This window comes from Thamnophis sirtalis, unplaced genomic scaffold, assembly GCF_051295495.1.
Source record: "Thamnophis sirtalis isolate CommonGarterSnake01/CBP01778 unplaced genomic scaffold, rThaSir2_p1.2 scaffold_2, whole genome shotgun sequence".
Taxonomy (NCBI): Eukaryota; Metazoa; Chordata; class Lepidosauria; order Squamata; family Natricidae; genus Thamnophis; species Thamnophis sirtalis.
Window position 1 is genome coordinate 165174368 of NW_028261382.1, and position 13771 is coordinate 165188138.

A 13771-nucleotide genomic window follows, 5' to 3' on the forward strand; every position below is an offset into this window, starting at 1 on the left:
CTTTAAGATGCAAACCCTTCAGCCCATCCTGGGTTGCATTAAACAGGGAGATCTCTTAACTTCTATAGATCTCAAGGAGGCTTACCTCCACATCCCCATTTGGGCTTCCCATAAACAGTTCCTCAGATTCTCTTATGCAGGGCTCCACTTCCAATACAAGGCCATGCCCTTTGGCCTTTCATCAGCCCCCAGAGCCTTTACCAAGCTATTAGCAGTGGTGGTGACCCACCTTCGAGAGAAGCCTGTAAGGATGCAATGTTACCTGGATGACATGCTCATCCAGTCGTCTCAACTTCAGGCAAGCCAAGATCTCCAGCTTACAGTGGACCTGTTTGCCAGTCCAGAGAACACCATCTGCCGAGGGCAGAGGTGGTTCTTATGGCTTCCCACTGGCCCAGGAGACTGTGGTTCGCGGATCTGACATGACTGTCCATAACTCGTCCCTGGAGGATACCCCAGGACAGGATCTCCCTCAGCCAGGAGGCCTTGTTTCACCCAGACCCTCCAGTTGACCGTATGGCACTTGAGAGGGAGGTCCTGAGGAGAGATCACCTTTCCAACAGGGTGATTCATACTATACAAGCATCCAGACGGCCTTCTATGAACCACATCTACAACGTGACCTGGGCTGCATTCTGTCGATGGTGCACCAGAAGGAAGACAGTTTCCTCCTCAGTGTCAGTCCCACAGATTCTGGCCTTTCTTCGGGAGGGACTTGATAGGGAACTATCTCCCAACACTTTCCGCAGGCAGGTGCTTTGTCCAGAATTTTGAAGTACGACAAATTACAGTCCCTTGCCCACCATCCTAGGGTTTACAGTTTCCTGATCTTAAGGCGACTAATCTTAAGTTCCCTGCGATACATAGATACCCCACTTGGGATCTTTCGCTGGTTCTGTAGGCCCTCACTTCTCCGTTTGAGCCATTGAGATCCACCAGTCTCCGGCTTCAAGGTTGTCTTCCTAGTGGCTATCATTTCTGCCAGAAGGATTTCCAAGCTGGCGGCCTGCTCTGGCAGGGAAAACCTGTGTATTTTCTGCCTGGACAGAGTCATCCTGTGGTTGGATCCAGCCTTCATCCCCAAAGTTAACTCCTGGTTCCACAGGCCCAAGAGGTCATCTTGCCTGACTTTTGCCTGAGACCTAGTCATCCTCATAAATGGCGATGGCATACCTTGGATGTGAGACAAGTTTTCTGTAAATATATTCCTTCAGATGGACAGAATCTCTATTCATTTTTTTCAGCTGACATGCATGGGGAAGAAGGTAACACCATCCACCATAGGTCGCTGTTTGCGAGCCTGCATTGCAATTGCCTACGAACATCAAGCCAGGCCCATGCCAGGCCGCATTACAACCCATTCAACCAGACCACTACGGCCGCTTGGATGGCACAAGTGTCAAACGAAGAGATTTGCAGGGGGTGACCTAGGCCTCTCAATTGCTGTTCATCAGGAATTACAGATGGGACATATTTACCTTGGCAGAGGCTTCATTCAGGAGATGGGTGCTACAAAGGCTTCACGCTGATGTGGGGACCCTGGACCAGCCTGTTTCCCTCCCTTGAAATATTCTGCTTGGGTATGTCCCATGATTGGATTCTCCAAGCAGCACACAGGAGAAAGACCATTGTCTTACCTGAACAGGCATTCTCTGTGCACTGCGGGAGAATCCAAACCCACCCAGTGGCTTTTTGGTCCAGCATCAGGAGGTGGAAGAATTTCCTCAGAGGCAACACGTCTTCTGAAATTCCATGCCTTCGTCTAAAAACTAGGCTCAACCAAGAGGAAGAGGCGTGGCCAAAGCTTTTACTTCTCAGCCTCTGGCCAAATAAACAGAAGATAACCCATGCTTGGATTTTCCCGCAGTGCACAGAGAATGCCCATTCAGGTAAGACAACGATCTTTTTCTCTGGTAAACCGTTTGTGGTAGAACACCTTGTCCTTGGTCATTGTCCCACAAGGTTCTTTCTTGGCCTTTTAAAGAGCCATCATCAAAATGATTTGCTGTGATTGAGTTTTTGGAAGGCATTTTGAATTTGTAGGATTTCTTTTCTTTTACACTTTTACAGTTAAATCAGGCTGCCATTGATATTTTTATTACAATTTTGCATTTTGATATAACTATTTTGTAAGAGATTTGAGGTGATGCATTGTAGTGCTTAGATTATATTTTAAGATTCTTATAAACTGCACAGAATCTTATGACCTGGGCTTATAAAGATATATAACTAAGTAAATATCTATAAACTTTTTTCAGATTACATTTCAGAAGACCAATAGTTTCCAGACAAAATTTCCAGATGACAAAATGAAAATTTGCACTATTAAAGGAGTTATAATTATACGTTTGAGAAGCAACAGATTGAAGTAGTTACCTGTAATATTATTTACTGTGCTTTTAATATGAGATTTAGATACACGTGGCCCTGACTTTCAATTTCACTTATGCTGAGAGATACTTACATCTGCATCCAAAATTGCCTTGTTCGTTTATATATTTATAAATAGATCTCATGAGTATGGTTCCATAGATCATCTTTGGACATCTCTCATTTTTTAATTTTAAAACATACAGTAACTGGTTTCTAGAAATCATTCATGTGCATTAATTTTACTAGTACAGATCTCTCTCTCCTTCCCTCCCTCTCCCTCCCTCTCCCCCCCCCCCCGCTGCCCAAAGAATCCTCTTGCTTACTCTGGTTGCTAAGCGTTAGGAGAAATGGGAATGTGCAGTTCTGTGAAACCCTCTTGTGAGTTCTTTCCTTCTGCCATAAAAAAGGAGGGGGAAGGGAGACAGAGCACTACAAATGACTGTCATCATAAATGCATTATTTGCAAGGCTACAGAGCTGGAAAACCAATGCCTAGGGGGCATAGAAAAGTAAGGTTGCCTTTTCAATCAGAAGGATCATGTTTTTATCAACGGCAGTCCACGTTCCTGTATTTTAAAATATATCTTATTCTAGATGACAGCTGGTAATAGAAATCAGAACTGATTTTAAAGAATATGGCGTTTAGGTAGTGAGCTTGTCATGTGTGTGGTCAAGATAAATGTACAAGGAGAAGTTGTGCTTTCCATAATGGCCTGCTAGCTTGGCTCACTAATACCTATAGAGAGAAGCCATACGTCAGTATAGCTAAATAACATACTGAATGATAGAATTTTCTAATAGATAAAAAGCATTTAGTACAGCAAAATTAAATTTAAAGCAACTCCCACCCTTTTTTTAAAAAAGAAGTCCAGATTGGCTTTGGCAATCTTGCTTTCTTTCAACTGCTTTAGAGCAAACTTCCTTCTTGTATTTGTTCTTTCACTGGCATTTGATAGTATCGGTAATGACCTGGTTTTTATGGAGTAGGAAATTACTCCTCAGGAGAGGATACAATTTCATACGGATAGAAGAACAGTGGAGTATGTGGGGCAGATAAAATTGACAAGATGGCAGATGGAGCCTTGCAATGAAAGCCTTGCCCTACATTTTTGTGAAAAACTAGGGTATATAGATCACCATGCTCCATCCACCATCTTGCCAGTTTTGTCCCACACCCTGGGGGATGCTGCTGGTAGCATGATCTTAGTAACTCTGCAAGACATGTTTTTATGCGTGTTGTTGTAAGGACAAGCCTTCTGCAATATTGAAGAGAGAATGTGAAACAACTCTCTTCAAACGCAGGGCAAACACACACAATAAAAACCTTCACTTAATGGATTAGTTTGGAGAAAAGTCACCTGTTGCATTTCTCTATGTTCATTAAATGGTATGCGATTGGCATGATTTTTATCATTTGTGTAATAGAGTAATTATCATTTTCATGTCATTTCCAAGTGGCAACACTAGGGATGACAGAAAGAAACAAAAGAATGCTTTGCATTAGACACTGGAAAGTCTACCCAGCGATAGCTTGTAGGTCATACATTAGATGGCACAAAGGCAAGCAAGTATTAGCAGTACCATTATAGACTTTATCTCAGAATATGCACTTCATGAAATGTTTATGCACATTGAAGAATTCACAGTCCAGATGTATAAGATAAAGGCAGTCAAATAACAAATTAAAAATGGGATCTATTTTCTTGTCAGATCAGCCAAAATTCTGATTGTATGAGATGGCTTCCACCAGCAAAGTTCAACACCATGACCATCATCCCAAACCAATAATGTACCATCAGACACATACACATAAAAAAGCTTTGGGATAACTGCTATATCGTTGCTTATGTTGCAAATTGAACTTGGTGGCTTTCTGTGGCGTCCCCTCTGGCACTGTGTAATAAATAAACTCCAGGCTCCAGTGAGGTGTGGGGGGACTTGCATTACATAAATATTTGTAGAGGAAACAAGAATGTTCGAGTGATCAAATGAAGGGATAAGGAGAAGATCTTCTCCCCATACAGTAGCTAGTTAAGTCTCTGACAAACAGCTGTTTCACTGATCCTTGAACTCTCGGCACAGATGATGGTGGAGTCAGACTGTGCAACAGCCTCACAAGTCCACACACACACATTCTTTCTTCTCGGTACTGTAACTTTACCAGGGAAACAGAACTCCTGATGCTTCTGCTGGCAGCAGAGTGAGTCAGAGCAGCTACTGATTGAGCACAAGCTGGTGGCAGCAGCTCCTGCGCTCCCTCTCTCTTCTTTCTCCCCCTCCATCCCCCTTACACTGTACGGTAGTCTTTTCCTCCCTTTAAATGAGGAACACTCAGCCAAGATTAGCTGCATAGGAGAGACAGCAGTGCAAGCTAAGCTAGTCTTCTTTTTTTTATGACAGTCAAACGTAGAAGAGGAAATTTGGGTTTGCAATCCATTGTTTTCAACCATCATACTATGAGTGTGGCTCAGTACATTTAGGTGAGTGACGTTTCCCCCTTTGTTTAATTTTTCTCTGTCACGTGGACTATTTCTCGTTCCTTTTAAATATTGTAGTGCTAGGTGTACAGCTATACTGTCGTGATATTTTGTGTCAAAGTTATTTCTGCATGTTTTGGCATCGGTATTCATCTTAGTGATGTTCAGATGTGAATTGCGGTTAATAAAACATTCACCTGTGAAAATATTGTGATTATTGAAGAATGTTCAAATGGCATTTCACATTAACAGCACTGTGTTTTGCAGATTGAGAAGTCGTTCAGTTAATTGGAAAACAATTGAAAAGGTTGCCTATCAAATGCAGTGTACTTGTAATTCTCTCTAGTGTTTGAATAGCATTATGTCTCTGTGTTTGTGTAGGACAGCTGTTTAAAACATTTATAATCTTAAGTAGTCAGTGATGTGAAAAGACATACTGAATATAGCAAAGTTACTTTTTCATATTAATGCTAGGTAGCCTATCTCTGTCCTTGTGCCTAGAAAGGCACATGTACCAACCACATAGGGGAAATATTTGAAATTCATTTCATGGGTATTAATTGAAACAATATTTTCAGTTTTGTTTTTATTTCTTCCAATAGCAAAATCAGTAACTGTATTTATAAAATCAGTTGATGTTTTAGCCTGCAATGTGTCTTGTTTTAAGATAAAATCTTAACTGAATAGACTTGCTCTGACTTTAGAATCAATGTAACTGACAGATCCTATTTTTTTATTTTCTGAGATTCATAGAATAGACATATAATACTTCTTGTTGTTATTAACAGAACACCCATAAGATGGGACAGAATGTAAAGTAATACATGGCGGCATTACAAATTTTTAGCACAATTTGCCAAAACAATTTCCAAGTCAAGCTCCCATTTTCAAGAAAATATCACAATTAATTAATTATGTTCTACTTGATCCTTGAAAAAGCTGTTTCTATGTATTATGCTTTCTGTACAAGCAGAGTGCTTTTTTTAGAGAACGGTATTTGAATTATGTATCCTTCAATGGAATGTTTTCATCATACCTTCACTAATTTGTTTTAGGTTTTCTTACATTCTAGCCCTGAAAATTTAGGATATGGATAAAATCCTGTCATATACTCACACCAATTTCTAACATAAAATCATAAGTATGTGAGTCCTATCATTTTTCTACTTTGACAAAATGCCTTTGCTGACTTTAAAGAAATATGTGACCTTATTGTACTGGCTATATAGTTCTGTATCTATTGTTCCACTTTCCACCATTTTTTCATAATATGTATCTTGAAGCACTTTCTATTATTTAATTATTGCTAGTTTATTTATAGTTAGTGTGTATGTATGTGTGTGTTTAAGGAAATGGACAGAACCATTGGAAACATTGTCATTTGCATTTGTCCACTGCCAACTGGAGTTCAGACGCAGATTTTCTAAGGAAACAAAGCAGAGATATGTTTCAGTGAGGATGGTTTCCCAAAGTTTGAGGAAAACAGCTTTAATGCTAACTTTCTTTTTCCTTTCCTCCTCTGCTGTTACTTCAGCCATGCTCTGAGTCCACACATTTCTTTGTAGCTTTTTAAGTGCAGGGAGAGAGGTGTGGTTGCTGCTATATTTGGTAAGGTGATTTGGAAGAGAACATACTGAATCTACTATCTATACTCATCTAACCAAAGTTAATGGCAAATTATGTCAATATGTCGTTCTCTAGCCACAATTCTATAATGAAATTTAAACTATCAGGTAGTATAAGAGACAGATAATGTCTTTGGGTAGCTGAAATGCATCACGTTATGAAGAAAACATATATTTCTTCCTTTTAAAATAATTATATAGAGAGTGATATGGGACACTTAACTCTAGTACCACATTTTTTTTCTTGGTCTCTTCCCACTCATGCAGTCTATGTATGTTAGGACCACAACTGACCTTTTTCAGAGAAGGAATGTTGGAATTTCTTGTCCAGACACATTGGAAGAGAGCTGGTTGATGGAGATTATTTAACAAAGATACCTAACCATTTCACATTACTGGACAGATTTTGAATTTTGAGAGAATGTTTTGGGTGCCCTTAGATATTGGCTGTCCAGTGAAGTGACCAGTTACAGGTCATCCAATTACCAAAAAGTAGATTTAAGTAGCCGAGGCATAGAATCAGATGATCCCAAGAACACATACTCAAAGCATATTGGTGTGTATGGGCAGTACACCATCTGCCACTCATAAACCAAAATTGGTTCTAGTGTCAAGTGCTAAGCCATTATCTGCTTATCTATATTTTAGTAAATATAGTCTACACCATAAGCTACCTAAGTTCATACAATTTTAGCAAAAATCAAAAAAACCTTATTAAGGATTAGTGTAATTTATGAACCCAGACAATGGTTGTGTTAATAATACATGGAACTGTATAACTATAGTTAATAAAACACAGTGGCTAAATAAAAGCAAAGAAATGTGTTGTGTGAGCAAGTCAATTGTATTAAGCTGTGATGGCTGGATAAGCATAACGTGTTTGGTTAAAACGTAGCTGGCAGGTTTGTCTTAGATTTGTTCAATGCTGCCAATGAGCAAGGGTATCACAAAGTTGAATTGGTGTTCTGGTATAAATTACCGTTGAGCTATATAATAGTCATAGAGGTAGGACCTGCTCGATACATTAAATTGTTGGCTGGCTTTGTAGCTTGGTACCCCTGGGAGTGGGCGGTATACAAATACCAATAAACTTCAAACATCTGAACTCAGCTAGAATCTTGGGTGAATCCAAGAATTTAATCAATACATTGTGTGAACACAATTAGAGAGCCAATTCAATCTAGTTGTTAAGGGACCCAGCTAGAAAGCAGGAGACTATGAGTTCTACTCCTGCCTAAAGTATGAAAGGCAGCTGGATTTCTTTGGGTCAATTACTCTCTCTCTCAGTTTTCATGTCAGGCTTGGGCAACAAACTGGTCGGTCAATTCCTGTTGCAATCAAATGGGTCAAAACTTATTTGATCCAAGAAAAAGGCAGACCCTGAACTTGCAGGGAGACAGTAGGAAGGGAAAAAAAGTCTGGACATTATCACTGAAGCTTATTAATCATGCTTTATACTTTTATGTGTTCATGGTTGCAATAATTTGTTGAAATGTGTAATTATTCAGTTTGAACATTTCTGTTCTTCAATAAAACTAAGAAGCTCTTTAATAAACCTCATAAAAAGTATTACTGATGAAAGTAAGTTAAAGGAGCTTTGTATTAAACATAAAATATCACGTACATACATAAATTTGTAACTCTTCTGTTGAAATTATTTCATTTTTTTCTCCATGAAGGAATAAATATTCTGAATGATACTTGAGAAACATGGATTTGACCATGATACATGCCAACAGATTATCCTATAACAGCAAGATGAATGAAAGCACTAACATTAAGCACGTGCATTACATTGTTAACTATTGTACTGAGTTTTCAAAACAAGATGTTTTTATGAGAGCCAAGGTGGCGCAGTGGTTAAATGCAGCACTGCAGGCTACTGCTAGATCAGCAGGTCAGCGGTTCAAATCTCACCGGCTCAGGGTTGACTCAGCCTTCCATCCTTCCGAGGTGGGTAAAATGAGGACCCAGATTGTTGGGGGCAATATGCTGACTCTCTGTAAACCGCTTAGAGAGGCCTGAAAGGCCTATGAAGCGGTATATAAGTCTACTGCTATTGCTATTGCTATATGAGGTAAAGTAAAATAATTGAGTGTCATAAAGGATTAACTGTATCTGAGAAGTTGTGTGAATTGAAATAAAAAAAGAAAAAAAACAGGTGTTTTACTTGCCTTTTCTTCCAAAATGATGAATAAGAAAGTTAATTTTAATAATTACTTTCAAATATAGGGAAGTTATGGATTGTTCTCATTTGCCTGACTAAATTTCTTGTGTTCATGAGCATTCAATGAATAAAGAACTAAAGTGGATAAAGAGACAACAAAGGAACTGAATGTTGTACTGCCTTCCAAGGTACTGTCACATATGTAGTAAACTCAATTGGGAGACTGCTTTTATTAGACAATCCTCTTAATGAACAGAAAGGCATTCTGGATACATAGTACTTTAAAAATGCCAAGGAGCTAAAGAAATTTTGGTTACATTCGCTCCGTTTCATTACTTAAAAGATTATCCAGTGGAAAGTAATCAAAACAAAAAATGGAAATTTCCCTTTGTAATTTAAACCATTAAAAATGCATGTTGTTATGGGTTATATTATTTTAAGTACAGAAGAGGTCTGTGGGGGGGGGAGTATTTGATGGAGTGCAGTAAATGGGCTGTTCCTTGCTTTCTTGATTAGGGGAAGCATTCTTACTAAATAGCCAAAGGTGTGGAAATGATTAATTGACTGATTTGTATTGTATTTTTTCTTTCATCAAAACAGTCAAATAAACATGTAAATATTAAGTTAAAAACAGCAACCATATTTATCTGGTTAGTTGCACTGTTCTGTGCAAAATGACTCCCTCCCCAGCCAGAACTCAGGAAAATCTCTACATGCTTTACCTGCTTGCATAAGATACTGTCAAGTAAATAACTAAACTGTTAAGTTACTAGAGAATAGTTGTATTATTGCAGGCCCTGGGGATGAGGATTTTAACAGAATAATAGAGTTGGAAATGACCATGAAGGTCTTCTAGTCCAACCCCCTGCTTAAGCACGAGACCCTATACCATTTCAGACAAATGACTGTCAAGTCTCTTTTTAAAAGCTTCCAGTGATGGAACTTCTGAATGCAAACCGTTCCACAGGTTGATTATTCTCACTGTCAGGAAATTTCTCCTAGTTTTAGGTGGCTTCTCTCCTTGATTAGTTTCTAACCATTGCTTCTTGTCTTGCATTTTGGTCCTTTGAAAAATAAGTTTTACCCCCTCTTCTTTGTGATAGTCCATCCAGCTATTTGAACATTGCTATCATGTCACCCCTAGTCCTTCTTTTCACTAGACTAGACACATCCGATTCCTGCAATGGTTCTTCCTATGCTTTAGCCTCCACCTCCTAAATATCTTTGTTGCTCTTCTCTGCACTCTTTCCAGTTTCAATATCTATTTTATATTGTGGTAACCAAAGCTAAATGCAGTATTCCAAGTGTGGTCTTACTAAGGCCTTATAAAGTAGTACTAACACTTCATGTGCTCGTGAGTCTATCCCTCTATTAATGCAGTTTAGGATTACATTGACTTTTTTGGTGGCTGCAGCACATTGCTGACTCATATTTAAGTAATTGTCCACTAGGATTCCAATATCCCTCTGACAGTTACTGCTATTGAGCCAAGTTTCACCTAATCTGTACCTATACTGTACATTTGGGGTATTTTGCCGAGGTGTAAAACCTTATTTTTCCTCACCATTGAATTTCATTTTGTTAGCTATCTAACCATCTGTCGAGATCTTGAGCCTATTTTCTGAGGTGTTGGTGATTCCTGTCAGCTTGATGTCTTCTGCAAATTCGATAAGTTCCCCTTCTATTCCCTCATCTAAATCATTTTTGAAGATACTGAAGGGTATTGGGCTTAAGACAGAACCTTGGGGTATCCCACAGCTCACTTCCATCCATGTAGATGTAGCTCCATTAAGGGTTACGTTGAATACGGGTTGTCAGCTAATTACGAATCCATCTGGTGGTGATGCTGTCTATCCCACATTTTAGTAGCTTACCAAGAAGTAGGTTGTGGTCTGCCTTGAAATCCAAGTATGCTATGTCCACAGCATTCTGCTTGTCCACTAATTTAGTCACTTTGTCAAAGAATGAATTAAGATTTGTTTCATGATCTTTTTTTGACAAATCTATGTTGGCCTTCGGTTATAACTTTACTTGCTTCTAGGTGTTCACAGATCTGTTGTTTGCTTATCTTTTCCAGGTTCTTCCCAGGTATTGATGTCAGGCTGATTGGTCTGTAGTTTCCTGGATCTGTTTCTCCCCCCCCCTTTTTTTTTCTTTTGAAGTTGGGAACCTTCCTTTCTATTTCCATGCACAAAGAAAAAGCCTATTTAAACTGCAGTGTCTCTGTATGCTGGTTTGTGTGTTCTCCAACACCACTCTCACACCGCTTCTCTGAACGCACTCGTTCTCCTAACGGGGAGCTTACCTAACACTGACCTTAGCACTTCTCACATCACTGCTTCAAGGCAAAAAGAGATCTAAATGCTGTGTGTTCTGTCTTTGATGACTTGGGTGAAGTCCATGGTTGCTGTGGTACCATTAACCCTCAGGATGCCTCTGATCACACACCCACAGGAAGTATCTTAACGGCTCCCAGTATCATAAGTCTGGGAAACTCCACCCCCAACTAGGCCACAGAATTCAGCAGTTAAAATAGGGAAGCCAGGAAGTTGGTACAATAGCAGCAATCAGAGGGCCTGCGTTCAACTACTTAGACAACAACAAAAACAAGCCCAACCAGATGGCTGATCTGGCTTTTCAGGTCAGTTCTAAACTGAGTCCAGAAATCCACATTCTTTAGTCCCACTTATCTAGTCTCTCCCCCCCCCCCATTGCTATTTATTGCTATTTACTTTAGTAATAAAGCAAATTCAAGATAAAGACTGCAACATTCAGTGATCAGGAATGCTATCAGATTTGGTTAATCCACATTTTGCTTATCCTCATGTCCCTATATTGAAAGGATTTTTTATTACTAATCCTATAGCATATGCAGATTACACTACCATATCTTACATTTGAAAACGTATGTGTATCTGCAAATCAGAGTATTGAATGAAAGATTTTATTGTGTCCTCAGAATCACATATATATTACACTATTCAGGAGAGAATTTTTAAAAATCTCATTGATTGCATTTTAAAATGCATCAATGATGTAGTTTGTTATCTTAATTCATGTCAGATTGTAATGAACATTTGATATGGATTCTGTTTTTGCTTTCCAAAGCAGGTGATCCATAATTCATAGGTAAGAACCCATCTTAAAGTAGACTGCCTGGTTTTAATGGCAGTTTAATGGCTGCCTGGTTTTAATGGCAGTACTCTGCTCTATTACATCAGCAGAATCTTGTCCAGAAACTTTGTTCAGTAATTCACCTTTTGTGGAAAGGAGTGTATAGGATAATCTCTCTGCAGATACTGTGAGGGATCTCTTAAGATTTTGCCAGAAAACTTGCTCCTATTGATATGAACATTGTCTGAGGAGGTGATAACTTTCTATGAGGATACCAGGATTTTGTTTTGAATTGTGAACTTCACGGAAGAAGGTAAGCTTCAAGAAATCAGATAATTTTTACCCTCTCTTACTATATTCAACAGTAAGGGATCAGTAGTAGCATCCTTCAGGTTTTTGGGTTCTATAATCTCCTAGGACTTGAAATGGATACCTAACATCATTAAAAAGAACCATCATTAAAAAGGCACAACAAAGAATATTCTTCCTGCATCGGAAGGGCTGAGAAAATATCTACAAACCCATCACATCCTAGACACAAACTGTTTCAACTCCTTCCCTAGTATGGCTGTAGTGTTCATTTCTTTTATTATCTTTTTTTATTTCCCCCTTTTATTGGTGGTGGTGGTGGTGATATTATTATTATGTGGTTAATCTTTGGTGAGATTCACAGCCTTTGGGGCTGGTTGGTAGCTCGGCAGCTCGAGTCCTAACCAAGGACCTAGGAACTGTTAAGATAACGTCGGAGGATATAAGCTGTTCCAAGTAGGGTGATTTTTTGTAGAATCAGAATGTTCAAGTCTGATAAATTTAAATTTTCCAAATAGCAAGATAGCCCTTTAGGTATTGCTCCAAGGGCTCCAATTACAATCGGGACAACACACGATTTCTTTTTCCACAGTCCCTCAACTTCAATTTGCAAGTCCGGTACTTTGTGATTTTTTCTTGCTGTTTATCTTCAATTCGTCCATCTCCAGCTATTTTTGTTTGTTGTTTGTTGTTTATTGGACATTGCAATGTCAATGAACCATACTTTTTTCTTTTCAACTATTGTTATGTCAGGTGTGTTGTGGGCCAAGTGCCTATCAGTCTGAATTCTGAAGTTCCACAAGATCTTGACTTTCTCATTCTCTAAAACCTTCTGAACCTGATGTTCCCAGTGGTTTTTGCTGTACTCAAATCCAAACTTTTGGCACAATTTCCAGTGAATGATCTTAGCAACGCGGCCATGGCATTGTAGGTAGTCAGTTTGTGAAATTTTGCTTCACCCGCTTATCAAGTGGTTGACTGTCTCTTCTTTCTCATTATAGAGGCGAACATTTGCTGTTGGTGGTAACACGTTGAATTTTTGCCTTCATGCAGTTTGTGGCTAAGACTTGTTTTTGAACTGCCAAAATAAAGCCTTCTGTTTCTTTTTTCAGTGCTCCTGATCTTAAACAGTTCCAAGTTAGCTTTTGGTCAGCTTTGCCTTCAATACTTTTCAAGTATTTCAAGTATAGCTTTGTTTTTCCAATTTTCAGCTCGCTTCTCAATTACTTTTTCTTATATTCAGCTTTTGACTTAGTTTAAGAAAAAAAGTAATTGAGAATTATTATTATTATTATTATTAATAATAATAATAATACTCGGAGTGTGTCAATGATTGGATTTCTATTTCTGACTTTCCGTAGAGTTTCAAATCATCCATATATAGTAAATGCGAAATTTTTTCAGCTTCTTTGGCTGTTTTGTAGCCTAATTTCATTTTTTTTAAGATTACTGATAGTGGGATCATTGCGATGATGAAGAGAAGAGGTAAAAGTGAATCACCCTGGAAAATTCCTCGCTTGATATTAACCATTCCTTATTATTATTATTATTATTATTATTATTATTATTATTATTATACAATTGTATCACAGCGGCCAGTTGTTTCGCCGGATTTGGCATTGGTTACTAGTCGGGCCCCACCCAGGGGCCTAGGACGTCGTAACGTATTTTCGTAATATGTTTGCAGATCCAAGCAGTGCGGTTTTT

General features: G+C 38.7%; 1 protein-coding gene across 2 annotated transcripts in view; it reads left to right on the forward strand.

Annotated features, from left to right (window-relative positions):
• The window catches only part of RIPOR2 (RHO family interacting cell polarization regulator 2), a 78409-nt gene that overhangs the window by 12827 nt on the left and 51811 nt on the right, over window positions 1–13771 (forward strand). The window contains exon 1 of one of the 2 annotated variants that reach the window (XM_087707365.1): window positions 4695–4852. The exons of the other annotated variant lie outside the window; for it this stretch is intronic. The gene's annotated coding sequence lies outside the window, so the exon portion shown is untranslated. Of the gene's footprint in view, window positions 1–4694; window positions 4853–13771 lie in introns of those variants that run through there. 2 annotated transcript variants of the gene reach the window in all.